The sequence below is a fragment of the Lissotriton vulgaris genome, chromosome 7, assembly GCF_964263255.1.
Source record: "Lissotriton vulgaris chromosome 7, aLisVul1.2, whole genome shotgun sequence".
In the NCBI taxonomy this organism is placed as follows: Eukaryota; Metazoa; Chordata; class Amphibia; order Caudata; family Salamandridae; genus Lissotriton; species Lissotriton vulgaris.
In genome coordinates this window covers 604500320-604517559 of record NC_141695.1, presented here as the reverse complement: position 1 = coordinate 604517559, position 17240 = coordinate 604500320, and the positions used below count along the sequence as shown (strand labels likewise).

The 17240-nt window shown below is 50.5% G+C and overlaps 1 protein-coding gene across 2 annotated transcripts in view; it reads left to right on the top strand.

Annotated features, from left to right (window-relative positions):
- The window catches only part of UNK (unk zinc finger), a 670943-nt gene that overhangs the window by 97795 nt on the left and 555908 nt on the right, over positions 1–17240 (top strand). The gene's annotated exons all lie outside the window — the stretch shown is intronic.

Sequence of the window (17240 nt, the reverse complement as noted above, 5' to 3'; positions counted from 1 at the left end):
AGGATCCGCTGCACACCGGAGCTCCGGGAACATGCGGTAGGTGTTCGCAGTTCTTCTCCTATCAAAGTATGTTCTCTCAGATCAGGATAAACGCCAGGATAGTCGTGTGGGGCGAAAGGGCTCACGGAGCCGAGCGACTATGCGGCCATCTCGAACGCCTGCTTGGCTCCTCCAGGGCTGCAATTTTAGAACTCCTTCATTTGCATCAGTTGGAGGATGCTTGGAGGAGCCTAAATCCAACTGACCCCAGGTTTACATTCTATTCATCCCCGCATAAACATTCCTAGATTTATATGATTTTTGGTAAAAGAACTATGCTGGATAAATCAACTATCAAAGTTTGTCCAAAGATAACATCGGATCACAATTAGTTGATAACCACACAGATCTTGCAGGGCGATAAGGAGTCACTTAGGGAATTTACATTTCCTAGACATCTTTTAAGTAACCCTGAGTATGGGAAATTAATGCAGGATACTTTATGGGAATACTTAGAGAATAACAGGGGAACTGCAGCTATCGCAGTGGTATGGGATTGTTTGAAGGCGTTTGTCAGAGGGGCCACACTGCAGTTTATTTTAAGGCAGAAGCATCAGGCTAATAGGGTGAAGGAGCTGGAACATAAGTTGTTAATAGAGCTACAGCAACAACATGCGAGCTATTGTGCTTAAATGCGGCGGCACAACGAATATACTGGCGCCTGGTGGAAGTTAGAGCCAAACTTAATCGAGGGTTAGTGGATAAAGTAGCCTCTAGATACCACAAATATAAATCTAAACAATATGAATATGGAGAAAGAATAGGTTGTCTGTTAGCTACTCAGATTGCCGATCAAATGGCCAGATCCTATATCTAAACAATAAAAGGGGGAGATGGTCTATTTTAGACTAGATCAGAGGATATAGTAGAACAATTTAGACTCTTTTATGCTGACTTATGTGACGAATCAGTGCCCCTTAGTATACAATCAACTCTGGACTATATGCAGGAGTCTGAGCTACCGGTTTTGAATCCAATGGATTATGAATGTTTGCAAAGAGATGTTGAATCTGGGGAGGTTGAGCTAGCGCTGATTTATTTACCAACTGGTAAGGCGGTTGGTGAAGATACTATCCCATTGGAATTTTATAACAACGTTAAGGCCATTTTGGTACCAGTTTTCATTACATTGTTTACTACTATCATGAAAGACGAGGATGTTCCTTCCACCTGGAAAATTACTAATATTATAGTATTCCCTAAAAAGGGGAAACCGGTAGAGGAAATGGGCTTGTATCGCCCCATATCATTGATTAACGCTGACGCAAAAAATAATTCGAACATTTTAGCTTCTCGGCTGTCCCCGACTATACATCAGTTAGTGTTGGAACAACATAGTTTCGTCCCCGGCTGAACACAGCAGCACATATTAATGCAGAAATTTCTGCATATGACATATCTGATAGACTACTAGCTGCAGATTCCTTAACGTAGAATTATCCCCAGGCGTGAGACTGGATCCAGAAAACTTTTGCCACAGCAACCCTGCACGTCAGTTTTTTCCTTTTCCGCGTGCAACGCGGATCCGGTCTCTGCTCTGGGCCTGTTCGGGCCCCTTTGTCTTTCCCTTTGTGGTATCTGTGTGGAACAGTGTGCGAATGCCTTCGGGCTTTAAGTCTTGCACGTCATGTAGACACCTTATGTCGGCGACGGACCCTCACCTCATTTGCATGTGGTGTTTAGGGGAGGATCATAGCTCCCCTAATTGTGAGGCGTGCCAACAGTTGAAGCCGAAGTTGCAGCTGGGACGCCGGATGAAACTGCTCTCGGCGCGTCTCTCCAGGTCGCCTTCTTCCACTTGTTCAGCTTCGGCGGAAGGTTCTCGAAGCGGTCACCGTTGTCGTCCTCATCCCTCTCCTGTGCCACGCGAGCGTCGCTCCCCGGTGGGTAAGTGTCGCAGTTTGTCTTCGAGGGCTGGTTTCCGGGCTGTTGGGGCCATGGGGTCTCCGCGGGTGATGCGACCCTGCGTCTCGTCCTCCTATCCACCATTTCCCGGTGAGGGGGCGTCGAGAGCCCGGATGGAGTCATATGCAGCGGCTTTGCAGCCCTCGCTGGCTTCTCCTCCTCCTGCCCCCCCTGGGACATCGGCGGATCATTTGCATTGCGCGGGGCCCTCCGCCGTGTCGCTGAGGATGTGGTGCCGTTGGGGTGCAGCCCTTCGGGGGTCCCTCCTTCGGACCATGGCGCCTCTGCTTCGCTGCAAACTCCTGCGTGAGTCCCTGTGGTGTCGCAGGAGGTTGCAGGGGCTCTGGTTGCTTCCCCAAGCCCCTCTCGGCCCTCTGGACAGGCGGCGATCTTATCTACGGCTGAGGTGACGCCGCTACAGCGCCGGCAGCTGCTGGCCCGGGCGGCGTCTCAGGGGTCGGTGGATCCCCCTCGTCCCGCTATGGGTCGAGGCTGTAAGGGGACCCCTCGCCCCCCTCTGGGCCCTCCACACAGGCGGCAGCTCCGGTGCTGTGTGACGTGGAAGAGGCCTGTCCGGCGTCTCCCGTTGCACCTGATGGTGATGACGTCCTGCCTCAGGCGGCGGACTCTACGGCGCCAGACAGGCATAGGATCCCGGACTCGTCTTTAGACGTTCCCTCTTCTCCAGAGGTTGGGTGCCTTATGGTGTCGTCCTCACTGGAGATGTGGCGCCACGTGGTGGCTTTTTTCCCGGCGTCATTGAAAGGCGGCTCCCCTCCGTTTCTGAGGCTGCGGCTTTCGCCGGAGGAGCACCAGGTCCCCCACTCCTTGGTCCCTCCTTCTAATTTTTAGGTCTGGCCTTTGCCTGCCCCTCTTTGCTTCGTGGACGGCTGCCTTAGTTTGCAGCCGTCGCCCACGGAGGAGCTACTTTCTCTGCCGCAGGGCCCTACAGAGACGGGTGCGGCCTTAGCTCGCGCTGTGTTCATGGCTGTGGGTATTTTGCGCAAGGGCGATCCGGCTGCTCATTTTCCTGCAGTTCATCTTCTGGAGGTGCTCCACCAGGGCTCTGGTGGGAGGGAGCTGTTGCTTCCCTTTGAGTATTCGCTCCTTTCTTCCCTGATGGGGACTTGGGGGCGCCCCGCCACAGGGAACCTGTGCCCCATCACCTTCTGCACTGGCACCTTCCGGCAACGTGTGACCCGGCGTGTCTTTGCCTCCACTCCTCTGCCTCCAATCCACTTTTGCAGACTGCTTTTCCCTCCCTGCCGCCGCTGTTATCTCCACCGTCCCAGGAGGCCCGTTGGTTGGACTCTTGGGGGCGCAACATGTTCGCCTCGACCTGCGCTGCTCTGCGGGCCCTTAACACCTTATGTGTGTTGTCCAGAGCCACCTCTTCTTTGTGGGACTCAGCTTAGTCTTTGGGATCCGCCGCTTCACAGGAGACTTCAGATTGACTTGCGGCATCATGCGTTGGATGGCCGGGATCTGGCGGCGTTCATCCTTCGCTCCGCTCTGGACATTTCAGAGGTGCTGGGTTGTGCCTGGGCTTCTTCGGTTGCCCTTCGCTGCCACGCCTGGCTTCGAGACAGTGCGTTTCCTGAGAATGTTAGGGAACGACTGGTTGATCTTCCCTCCGAAGGCACCCTGTTGTTTCATGCCCCGGCAGACTCAGCCATCCAGATGTTCTTGGCGGGGCATCGTCCTCCTCCTTCTTCTCCCCCTCAGTGACTGGTGAATTGATCTGGTTCCTGGGCCTTCCTTTGGGCGAGTCGGCCTTGTTGTGCTGTGTGTTTTATGGCCACTCGAGTCCTCCTTGCGGTGACTGGCGTGTTGGCTGCTGGACGGCCCTTGTTGCCTGTGTGTGTTTGTGCTTGAGTTATCTGCGCTGATTGGCCCTGAGATTAGGTCTTCGGTTTTCCCTTGGGCTGCTTGTCAAGCTGTCTGCTGGGGATTTCTGCCCCACAGCTCTTTCGTTTTTTCCTCTGCTGCAGAAGTTTCTTCCAAAGAGGGTTCCCATGTCTTGGGACTTAACGTACCCTATTTGTGGTAGTGGTAGCTGTTGTATAGCTTGCGCTGTGCTAGGGGGTTGTGGTCACCTTCGGGCCTCTGCTCTCCATGGCATTTATGTATGTTGCAGATGCTTCTTTAGATCATGCGCGTGGACCCTTCATGGTGGTATGTCTGGGCATTTCCTCGCCTTCGGGGCCTGTCTTTGAGGCTGACATGGTTTCATGTTCTCCCCTTTTTCAGGTGTAGCCTGCCCGGTCTCCTGGGGCCCCGGGCTATTCTTCCTGTTTCCGGCTGCTTCTGCTGCCGGCACCACTCTGTCTTGTCTCTTGACTTCCGGCTATGGTGGGCTCGCCTTCTTTTCCCTCGTTTCCTTGGGCCCGCTAGGTTTCCCTTCTTCTCCTCTTCCTTACCTGGAATTGGCTGGAGATTCGGTTACCTTGGGGGTGGGGGAGGGGGGTGCTTCGGCCTCCCCTGGCCTTGCCCTTGCTTCCTTTGTTGGGGGTGAACGGACTTCTTATTCTCTTTTCTTCCCACACCCCTCTGGGGTCGGGGGTGTTCTGATTGTGGGGTTCCACTTGCCTGAGGAGAAGGGCTCCTCGCTCTGTCTGTTGGACTGGTCCCCTGTTGGATCCTTTGTTATGTCCAGGCTGGTGGGGTCCTTTCGCAGACCCTCCTTCCCCGTCGGTATCGCAAGGGTATCTATTCTACGTTAAGGAATCTGCGTGTAGTAGTCTCTATCAGATGTACAAGTTAGTTACCTTCGGTAACAATGTATCTGGTAGAGACGATTCTAGCCGCAGATTCCTTCACGGCCCGCCCTTCCTCCCCGTTCTGCGAGGACCTTTTTGGTTTTGCCTTTTACAATCGCCTTCTGGTGGATGGCTATGTTTCTATGAGTGCATTCTTCACTCTCTGACAGGATGTTTTATCTTGTTGCTTGTTACTTACTCCTCTTTGGCAAGTAAAGGATGGGTCTATGGGTACCCCTGTGCCCCTCTGTCCTGGTTGCTTCGGGATTGGGGCTTGCCTTGCTCTCGTCCCTTCCCATCCTCCCTCTTTGTACTAGGGTCCTTCCCCTCCTCCCCCCCCCCCTTGGGTTGGGGTCACCCGGCAGTGTTTTGCCCCTTTTTTCCTTGGGGGGGGGGGGGGGATTTGTCTCACTCTATGCTAGGGTTGCCTTGGAGGGTTTTTGTTCCCTGTTTGTCTTGTAACTGACTCCCCTTCGTCATTCCTGGTTGGGGTTCTACTCTTGCTCAGGTCCTCATGACCTTTTGCATGTGTGCCTTGTCTCAAGGGGGGTACTGTCTACTTTCTGGCAGGGTGGTGGTTCAGGGCTGGGCTCTGTCCTTTATTCTTTTCCCTGCCCTTGGGTTCTGCAGTGTCTGGCGCTACTCCTTATGGTGTTGTTCCTCACCATCCCTTTTTCCAAATGTTCTGCTATTTCACACACTGTTCCCATCTTCCCACAGTTTGTCTGGTGGCTCCGTGTTGTGGCGCGGAAAAGTTCTCAGAAGAAAACTGACGTAGGCGTGCCGGGGTGGAACTTATATGACCTCGCTGATGTCACGTGCGCAGACGACGCCTGGGCGGAGTCGCGCGATTCCGCCCCACCTGCGTGCAGGGATGCTGTGGCAAAGGTTTTCCGGATCCAGTTTCACGCCTGGGGATAATTCTACGTTAAGGAATCTGCGGCTAGAATCGTCTCTACCAGATACATCGTTACCGGAGGTAAGTAACTCGTACTTCTGGTCAATTAAATCAGCAAATGGGGATGTTAATGTTGGAGGCAGAGAAGGCCTTTGAGATGCCTGGGGAGCGCTATGGCCAATTATGTCATCATTCGATCTCGGTCAAAGGTTCATCTCAGCAATTCAAAAACAATCCGATAGCAGCTCTGAAGCTGAATGGCCTTACCGCTGCTCATTTTACTATTAGAAGGGGTACGCAGAAGGGATGTCCGCTATTCCCATTATTGTTCGCACTGCATATTGAGCCCTTTAGAAGACATTTGTTGCAAAACACAAGGATTTGTCCAGTTTTGCTCAGTGGTATGGAGCTTAAACTAACTGCGGACGACATCGCCATTTTTTCTTCTAGTCCAGATGAGGATATCGTTGAAATCGCGCAAGAAGCACAGCGTTGTGGCTCGTTTCAGGCTACAAACTAAATGTGAACAAAATTCAAACTATTCTAAACTATTAGCCCGCAATGGTTACACAATTGTTAGGAATCACAACAGCAGTACATTTGGGAGTATGTCTAATTAGTCGAGCGGAAGAAGTGGTCTCTTTGAACTAAGAACCACTGCTCAAAACTATTATGACAAAAATTACGAACTTGTCACCGGCTCCCACTCAGTATATACGGGAGATGTAATATAGTTAAAATGAACATCTTAGCACATTTTGTTGTATTTTTTTCAGACAATTCCTTTACGGTTTCTCTGCTCGATTTTTTTTTTTTTTTTTTTAAGCAGTTAGATAGCGTAATAGGTAGCTTTATTTGGGGCTACAGACGTGCAAGAAGAGCTCTTGGGTACATTAAATTACTGTATAAACAAGGGGGGGGGTTTAAGATTCCAGATTTTAAACTTTATTTTTGGGCTGCATTTGACGGCCAAATTCAAAGTTTACTTGATGGGCCTGATACTAACTTCATTTGGCTACCATATCAATTGGCTTGTGTACTTGGTACTGGATTCCTTCTTTATAAAACAGTAGACCCGAACTACTACAAACGGGTCAGGTTTAAGATAATAAGGGACATCAGTAGGATATGGCAGGAATGGTAAGGAATTCTCTGTTCCAGTGTTGCATTCGTATATGAAATAATGGGGTAATCCCACTTTGCCCAGCGTATTTCATGACTCCATTGGTAAAAGCTGGCAGTGCAGGGGTGTCTTGGAATTGGGTCAACTTTTTGATGGACAGGGGTTTTGATCGTGTGAAGCCTTGAAAGAGGAGTTTGGATCACAACAGAATACATTCTTTAAGTATTTGCCTGTAAGGGACTATTTTGTACGGGGTCAGAGGCTTTTAGAGCTGACAAACACCCCAGAAGTATTACCAACACTATTAACGACTGTTGGCCGAGGAACAATTGGTAAAGTTTATCAGAAGTTGTTGGCACCTGCTAGCGATGATGGACTATTGGTTTCAGAGAAACTTAGTTGGATTTTTCAAATTGAGATCACTCGGGGGGGGGGGGGGACTACAGGACTCGCTGGAGTGTATAGACACAGCTATTACATCACTTAATGTAAAACTCCAACAGCATTGGATAATATTTGTTATACTATACTCCTGAATGTATATCTAAATGGGCCACTACCCAATCTTTGGCTAAATCAAAATGTCCAAAATGTCAATTGTACGCTGCAGACTTAAAGCATATGTTTGTGACATGTCCAAGGCTGAATTTATTCTGGGCAGAGGTAACTTCTGCACTTATAACAATGATTGGGCATGATGTACAGATTGCAGAGAAGGAAATAGTTTTAGGGGTTATACGAGATATGGGTTAGTATGAGACCTTTCATTTCTCTTTTCATAGCTTCTGCTCGTTTATGTATTGCCCGAGTGTGGATTCCAAATACGAGTCCAAGTATTAATGAATTTTGGGTTCTACTTTGACAATTATATGAAATGGAATTAACAGTAGCCAAGGCTAGAGGTCCACCTGTTTGGCTTAAATTAAAAAAGGTGTGGTCCAGTCTGTGAGAAGTTGGCCTGATATGTAGTGCTCACTATTCTAGTGATCACTGTGTATCATTCCAAACAACCCTTATTGATGATTGGTTGTAAGTCAACCTTCTAGACCAGCTATCCTAGTAGCATGGACAAGAGCAGTCTTTAGGCTAAACTCTAGAGGGCGTGTTAAGCCAGCTGTTATACCATCCCATATACCCCTTGAACACCAAGTGAAAGGACACCACACAAGTTGTTATGAAAATAAAAGGATATTTATTTATAACAAGTCTACCCTGATCTCTTTATGAGTCAGGGAGCTAAGCACACAACAAAACTCTTATGAAAATACTTTAAGTTGCACAATTTACACAAATGCCCGAGGGGCACCAAAAACCATATACACTAAAAGTGGAATGCGAAATACTAGCAGGTAAGTAACAAGATCCAGAGGCTTCAGGATCGCTGGGACTACACTACTGAACCTTCAGGTTAGGAGCAGAAGGCCTAGGGAGATCGGGTGCAGAGTGTGCCCTCTCACGCGGGATGCAGGACAAAGTCTATGGATACTAGTATTCACAAAGTTACTGTTATCGGACGAATCCGACTAGATAGACTGAAAACTGAAAGGATCTGGACACTTAGATAGTGAACCTACGTTGGAGCACTGAAATGCTCAGGTTACCTAGCCCAGGGGCTGCGGCTGCATAGGGTTCAAAAGACGTCTGGAATCCTCGTTGAAGTCTATGGAGCCTGAAAGAAGAAGTTGCTGGCAGGCGACCAGTGAAGATGTCAGGAGTGATCCAAGCCTGGATCGAAGATGGAGACGACCTGAAAGCAGAGGGGACCCAGTTCTTAATCACTAGCCAGTGATTAGGTGGGCACCAGGATGGCACCGGATGAAGTCACCTCGACCAGGTGAGTGGGCGGTGCTGGACTCTGCTGTCCCTCAGACCAGGAGGCGTTGTCGGCGACCAGGCTGGAGGTGCGAGCTGTCCCACGAAGGTGTCTGCTGTCGGCGATGCTTGGCCCAGGATTGGGGCAACAAACCATGGCAAAGTCAAGCCCACGCGGTGGAGTCAAGATGGCGTCTGGAGTGGACCAGGAGGTTCCGGGGTGCTCCTCTCTTGGAAGGGAGCAAGGGCCCGTCTGGAGCAACCAGACCAGCGGTGTAATCGTCGTGGTTCGTTGTCAGGAGGGCCACTAGCCAGCAGGCAAGTGACCGGACAACGCGGTGAGCAGCAAAGAGCAGAAGGCCCCAACGCAGATCTCGTGGATGCTGGGGGGCTGGACCTCGGTGCTGGAGATGCTCAGGGTTAGGGCTTCTCAAACCCTAAAGCACTCACTCGAGGATCCCTCGGCAGTCGTGCTGTATAAGCGTCGTGCAGTTTTGAAGATGGCCGGTCCCTTCAGGTCTTGTCACACCCACGAATCTCAGCTGGGCTGATGATGCAGGTAGAGGTCAGAGATGCCAGGGAATCCGGGTCTCGTCGAGCTGGGCAGTCTTGATCCGGAGGATGGACGTGCAGCAAACCGTGATGCTTAGATGGTGCCTGCGGGTGCAGGGTGGCTACTCCTTAGCCACTAGGGAAAGTCTTCAGAAATAGTCAAGAGTCCTTTCGTGGAGAGTAGTCAAGATTCAGAACTATCCAATTTGGGAAGGGGGCCTGCTCCTACCTTTATTCTAAAAAAAGGGGCAGGCACGCGACTAGGTCCTGCCCATGAGTGGGACCAGGAGGGGGGTGGTTACACCCCTCTCCCTTGCCCGGACTTTCCCCAGCTCAGGGGCTGGTGTGCCCCTGGAACTGGTTCAAACCGGCAGATGCATAATGAGCACCGGGGTGCTACTTGCAGTCACCTTCCTCTCAGCCCTGCCTACCTGGGATACACAAAACCCTGTCTGGGATAGTGCTAGCACCGCCCCTGAGAGGAAACCCTTTGTCCAAGCTCTCCTTGCTGGAAGGACTCCCAGCAGCAGGAGGTCAGACTTGTGTCTGTGGTGGCAGCATCCATTTTGTGATGCTCAGGCTAGAGTTAACTTTAACCGGGGTTCACAGTTACATACATGTCGTGTCCCTCTAGAAGGGTGGAATGCTAACCCCGTCGCCAGAATTGGCGAGGGGTTAGTATTCCAATTCGTATGACACCTTACTCGACATGTTTTGATAAAGCGATACCAAAGTTGACAAATAACCGCGAGGATTATAATGCACTTAAGAGTATATGGTACGCGTTATCATGGAACAGCTATTGGGACTTGGTTCCGCAAGCTGCAAACGGGCTCAGCTCATGCCAGAGCACCTTCTCACATAATTCCAAGCACTCTGCCTTCAGGATTGTTAAGGCCTGCCATAGGAGTGACTGATAGGAATACATGTGTCCATTTTAGGGTTAGATGTAGGAATACTATATCTAAAGCAAAGGGTGATTACACCACCTTGCCCCAGCTGTCATGCAGCCAGTTGTGTCAGATTTAGATGGCCAGCCAGGGGTGGCATAATACATGCTGCAGCCCCTGGTAGGCCCTGGGTACACCTATGCCCTGGATACCTAAGGTATACTGTACAGGGACTGATAAGGTGGCCCAGTACCAATTGGTAAATGCACCTAAGGTACATGTGAGTCAATTTAGAGAGAGAACAGCCGGCCTGGGGCCCTGAATATCAGGGTCCCAGGTTAACTAAGTCGAAAATCAGCAAAACACCAGGCAAAAAGTTGGGGGTAACCATAGTCAGATATCCACCTTCCTACACAGTCTTCATTGGGATTGATTATTGTATTTTATGTTTTTCTTTCCCTGGTATGTTTGCATAATTTTTATTAAGAAGTGACTGATATTGTCTTCTCATTTTATATATCTTGGTCCCCTCTTGGATTATGTATGTTTAAATATTTAACTTGAGATGTTTACCTTTTTCGTATTTTATGTTATGTTATTATTTAGATGTAAACGTATGGCTCAATAAATAAATTTAAGGGGCGTGGCTAGCAACCAGGCAAGATGGCAGCTTAGGAGAGCTCCGTGACCCAACAAGCCTCCCAACGAAATCCGTCTGGTAATCCTGTCCTAAACTGGCGCCTGACACAGAGATCCACGACCGGAGCACCTCCGCTGCAAGAGGAGCCAACTTGCATCGCCGAGAACCCCACCAGCACGAAGATCCGCCGCAGTGCGAATTGCGGCCTAACCTAACCGCCAGGGCCGGGGACTAAATTAGGTCCGAGGCTCGAGGCCAGGCGTGGCTGTGGAGACGTCTTCTTCCGGCGTCAACAGTGGAGCCCGTAACAGACGCCAGGACCCCGAGGAACACACCCAGTGGGAGAGCACACGGGAGCGCCACGCAAACAGTGAGCAGGCTGTCCGGAAGGTAAGAGGGGAGCGGGCGGCCGGACATACCCCCCCCCCCCCTTCCGGGCCTAAAACAACATAGGCAGCGAGCGGAGGGCAGGCCGTGGGACCACTGCGACCAACAGCCCTGCGAGGCACAAAGGAGAAGCACCGGCACACAGACTGATCAGCAGGGGGGGGATCCAGTACTCACAACAATAACCTGGCGCCGGCCTTGCACTTGGAGGACCCATCGGCGTAAGCCCCCCAATATTTGCCGAACTCCAAACCAGACCTTCAGCTGGGGAGCAGAGCCCAGAACACGAGGCACAATTGGGCCATCCTCCCTTCCCCCCCCCCAGTAGGTAAGAGGCTGGCGGAGATCTGCAAAAGGGGGAGAAAGAGGAGATTGCCCGGCTCTGGTCCCGGGAGGGGGTCATTGAAGAGCGGGGGACCTAGACGCCTAGGGGACCGACTCCTGATCATACACCCCAGGTTGGCTGACAGAAAATACCCTAAGGCGAGCAACAATGAGCGGCAGGGGGTCAAGGGCGCACCCACAGGCCCCCAAACTGGAGAAATATGCCTACAACAAGACGGCACGGAAACGGCGAAGGGGAACGCGCCGCAGTTGTCCGCACAACTGCCACACAGCCCGGGGGACGCCGGGGAAATCACCCTCCTCAAAGATGTAATGGCGACACTGCAGTCGATGCAATCCTCTATGAGCTCAATCTCTATGGACATTTCCTTAATGCAAGCAGACCTCGCCAAAGTAACTCTCGGCGGACACAGCGGACCTGCAAATCAGAGTGCGCCAGGTGGAGCAAGATAATACCGTGCTGAAGGCCAAGCTGGACGAACAAGAAGGTAGATCCCGACGCAATAATGTACGCCTGGTTGGCGTACCAGGGACAGCCGGGGGCCCGGCCCTTGAGGTCTTTGTGGAGGACATCATTCAAAACCAACTAAAACCACGAGGCCTAGCTAATTACTTCTCGGTGGTACGGGCCAGGCCATTGTGTGCCAGGAGGGAAACCACGCCCAGGGAATCCACAACGGCCCATTTTGGCGCAATTTTTTACTTTTGTGACTGCAACGCCATTTTACAGGCTGCGCAAGTTGCCCCACCGATTAAGTTCGAGAATTCGGAAGACACCTACACAGCGGCAGTGGCGCAACAACAGAGGAGCTTCCTGGAAGTGAAAAAAGAATTTCAAAGCAGGAAAATCAGGTATTCAATGATCTTTCCATCACGGCTCAGAGTAGAATCCGAAGGGAAGACATAGTTCTTTGAATCCAGAGGTGAGGCGAGGGACTGGCTGGAGGGTTGGCGGCCGGCAAGAGGCCCCATAAATCGAGGCACGACCCGCGGTGAACCTGAGGAGGGGAGACCGCATTGTGGATGGACACTCTAGGAAGGACAACATGGAAGATTGCTGCAAGAACGAGGAACTACAGCTAAACTGGTGGTCTTAGCCACATTGAAAGGACATGCAGACCGCGACCAGTGGGTTAGCTCTAACGGGGGTGGAGGGGGTGGAATGCAACAGATGGAGTCTGCCACAGAGTAAGGTGGATACAACCGGACAGTTAATGAAGACTGCAAGAGGTAGGAGATATTGGACCTAAAATGCAATAGTGGGACTAATTCCGGAGGGGTGACTTCTTACGGTCGACGAGGTCTTACCCTCACGAGTTATGCAGATTACACGGGAATGGAAGCCCTCTGCTCAGTTGGGGAGGTGGATGGTTTTGGTTCCGCCGGGCAGGGAGGCAGGGTGGGGGGCACAGGTTTAAAGTTACGCAAAGTTTGTGCAAATTGGTTTACAGGTTAAAGTTACACAGTCTCTCCTCGGATCGATATTGAGATGGCAATGGGCCCTGGATGCACTAATAGGGGACAGGTTTACTGACAAAGGCACCGTAAATGACACTCTACTCCACAAACACTATGCAGAGCGCCGAAATGACGGGAAATGATCCCCGGGCACCTCATATGATTACCCCCCTTGACAGTGGTGTCATGGAATGTAAACGGGTTGGGACACAAAATTAAAAGAGGTCTAGTCCTACAATATCTACAGCGGAAGGCCCCCACAGTTGTACTGCTTCAGGAAACGCACTTGACAGGGCTGGCCTGTAAGGCACTAAATCGATGGGGGTTCAAAATGTCCGCACATGGGAGTTCTCCTCGGGATCCTGGGGGTGGGTGTCTTGATTCACAAGAGCTCCCCATTAGTGGTTAAAAAAACGTGGACGGACGATAATGGGAGGTTCGCTGCACTCACTTGTCAATGGGAGGGGCGCATCTACAATATGGTCTCAGTATATATTCCCCCGACACTTCACCAGGCAACACTACATGATCTTGGTAAACTTCTACTAGACTTGCCCGAGGGCGAATTGATCTTAGGTGGGGATCTACATGCAGTATGTGACACTCAGGGACTTTATTGGGGCCATGGGTCTAACTGACATGTGGAGACTTAAACACCCCACGGAACAGCAATACACGTTCTACTCGGGGGCGAATAATAGTCTCTTCCGCATAGACTACACACTCCCATTGGCGATACCCCCGGAGAACATCACAGCAATTGACCACGTAGCTAGGGGGATTTCAGACCACTCCCCGATACAGCTTACTTACACCACTCACCTCCCGAAGAGACAGCGCATCTACCCCCTATATGCCCCAGCTTTCTCCAGAACCGAAAAATTGCAAAGGCCCTGGTGACGCCACAGACCTTTACTTTGCTGAAATACTGCAACAGTAGATTCCCCGTGCACGCTCTGGGAGGCATATAAATCGGTTATTCTGGGGCAAGCAATCTCAACTTTCACCCGGCACAAGCGGGAACAAAGGCGAATTATTGATTCCCTAGAAGCAACGGCACTGCAGGCGGAGAGGGCGCATGTGCTAGACCCCAACGAAACCACAGCGCAGACATTGACACTAGAAGCTCAGGAGTTACGGGCATATGCTGAAGATATGGCTAAAGCAAGACACCCAGACACAATGCATAAAGTATACGAACTGGGCGACAACACTGGGAAAATGCTCTCATGGCTGGAAAAAAAGGAGAGGGCGAGTAGGTGGATAGCCCAACTGACACTAGAGGACGGCATGCTTACAACTGATCCTCAGCTGATTGTAGAGGAGCTAGCAACACATTATGAGAAAGTTTACACACCACGAATACAGGCAACAGAGGAGGACTGTAGGCAGTTCCAGGACAGCATACTACTACCCACACTACAGATAGAAGATATGGAAACGCTGGAAGCCGACTTATCGGCAGAGGAGGTGGGAAAAGCACTGGGGGCACTACACACAGGTAAGGCTATGGGACCCAATGGGTTGCCCATGGAATTGTATAAAAAGGTAGCGAACAAGTAACCCCCCATCTGGTAACAATGTACAACGACTGCCTAACACAGGGGACACTACCCAGGGATCAGAGTCTAGCTAATATTGTGACGATACAGAAACCGGGTAAGCCCCCGGAGCAGCTCTCTTCTTACCGACCAATATCATTAATAAATGCGGAAGCAAAGTTATTGGCCAAAACACTGGCTATACGTCTACAGCCCCAGCTAACGACGCTGGTCCACCCGGACCAATCGGGCTTCACGCCCGGTCGCAACACCTCCCTTAATTTGCGGCGCCTCAACAGGATTCTGGCCCGCACCCAGTTGCTCCAAAATGATACGGCCATCCTCTCCTTGGATGCGATGATGGCATTCGACCAGGTGGAATGGCCATTTTTATTTGCCGTGTTATGGAGGATGGGTTTTGTCTCCAAATTTTGCGGATGGATTCAGCTACTTTATACAGCACCCCTGGCACATGTGGTCGCAAATAGTCATATCTCGAGGGAGATTGCGCTGGGCAGAGGGACGCGGCAGGGCTGCCCGCTCTCGCCGCTCCTCTTTGCCTTGATCTTAGAACCTCTGGCAGCCTGGATACGCACGACGCCGCTACTCCGGAGGCTAACATGGGAGGCGGGCTGGGAAGACCGCATCTCCTTACATGCCGACGATGTTCTAATATACGTGACATCCCCGACGGAGTCCCTGAAGGCCCTTTTAGAAATCCTCACAGTATATGGGGAGAAATCCGGATACACAATCAACTGGTCAAAGTCACTGCTCTACTTGCTACGCGGCCCAGCGACGACCCTCCCTCCCAGATTGTCCTGTTCAAATAGTGACCAGAGGATTTAAATATTTAGGGATATATATCACTCCCCAGGATACCACCTTTATGGAAGAAAACCTGATGAAGCCATTACACAGACTGAAATCCGACGTTTCCCACTGGCGGTCCCTCCCACTGACTCTGCTAGGTAGGGCTGCACTTTTTAAAATGTTGGCACTCCCTAGGTTCCTCTACGCACTCCAAAATACTCCTTTCCCGGTCCCACTCTCCTATTTTAAGGCTGTTAATGCCGAAGTAGCTACTCTATTATGGGATGGGAAACCTGCTCGCAAAGCACAATCCAAATTGATACGAAGGTGGTATGACGGCGGCATATCTCTACCAAGCGTCAAATTGTACTACTGGGCTGGACAGCTAGTGATTGTCAATCAATGGCTGCACGCACCACACGATGACCCCGCTTACCGACTAAACAGGGATGTATTACCGGTAGATCGTTTGATGAGAGCCCTTTACACAAACAAGAGGCGTCACACACTTGACAGGCCCCACTGCCCACACGATCAAAATATGGCACACGGCCCAGAAAGCGCTGGGATGGGAAGGGGTGCTACGTTGGCCACCCCACTCTTGGAGACACGATGACTGGGCACCTTGGCGAACACTAAGGAGTTCAAACACCGGGATCTAATAGGTATCACAAATATTGGTGACTTGTGGGTAAGGGGAGAAATCATACCATTCACAGCACTCCAAGAAAAGTACGGAATGGCAGACGCAGAGTTATACCTACACACCCAAATCAGGCATGCGCTCCAAGGCGCTATCCCCCCGGGCACTAAATTGGCAGACGCTTCCCCACTTGAGGACAGACTCCTCACAGACCACCTAGACAAAAAAGTCATATCACAAAGGTACTGAAAATTGGTAAACAACCTCCTAGATCCTACGGTAGCCCTACGTAGGAAATGGGAGGTGGAACTGGGGAACATAGAAGACTCGGACTGGATTGATGCATTGGCAACGGCCAGAGAGGTGGCGATCCTGTCTCGTTTGAAATTAATACAGCACAAAGTCCTGCATCATGTATATTACTCCCGCACCATGATACACAAACTGGAGCACGCACCGGATTCACTTTGCCTGCGTTGCAGCGGACCGGCACATACTTCCATATATTATGGGATTTCCCAAAATTACAATCATATTGGGAACAAGTTCTAGACCAGATCTAGGAAGTGAGCGGGGTGGCGGTCTAGGCATACCCTAGATGCTGCATTTTAAATGTATGGCAACCAACAGACCTAAACGTGGCGCATAAAGCGTGGGCTACACTGGGGATGGCTATTGCAAAACAAAATATAGCACGGAACTGGGGTTCGGGGGTAACACCGCACCATCACAATGGGAGAATGATATGGACGTAGCGATGGTAGCAAAAAAAGCAGTTTACACACATCGGGGTTGCCCTAAAAAGTGGACGCGAATATGGGGGAAATGGAATTAATCCCGAGGGAAAATATGTGAACTGCCATGTACAGTGCTGACCCCTGAAAGCAGCCCGTAAGAGGGGTGGAAATATAAGCAACGGTTGGAACCACAAATATAATGAGGAGGGTGGGGGGAGGTGAGAGAGGGTGATCTACGGGGTAATAAAGTTGACATGATATTGCTGAACCATATATAGTAAACGCTGCCAAAACATTTGTAATCTATCACTGTACATGAAAAAAATTAAATAAAAAATTGAGTCATAAAATGGATATATGCAAAACAGCATAAAATGTTGCTTAAAGCTTTGCATAAATACTTTCTTTCATGCCTTGCATGTTTCAGGCACCAACATAAAACATTATATGTTGTGAAAACACATTATCTCATCAGGACCTACATTAGGAAGAAATGAGTTTTGATAATTAAGTAGACCAGCCTTGTTATTGAATATGTTGGACTGAAAAAAATTAATAAGGCTTGGAAAAAAGGAAATGTAAAAAGGAAACAAAAGTTCCAAGGGTCTCTGGAGCACAGCGACATAGTTGGTTTACGTGGGCCCGAGCTGGGTGGCTCAGGTACAGAGGTGTTTTGTTTGGTGTGTCGTTCTAGTCAA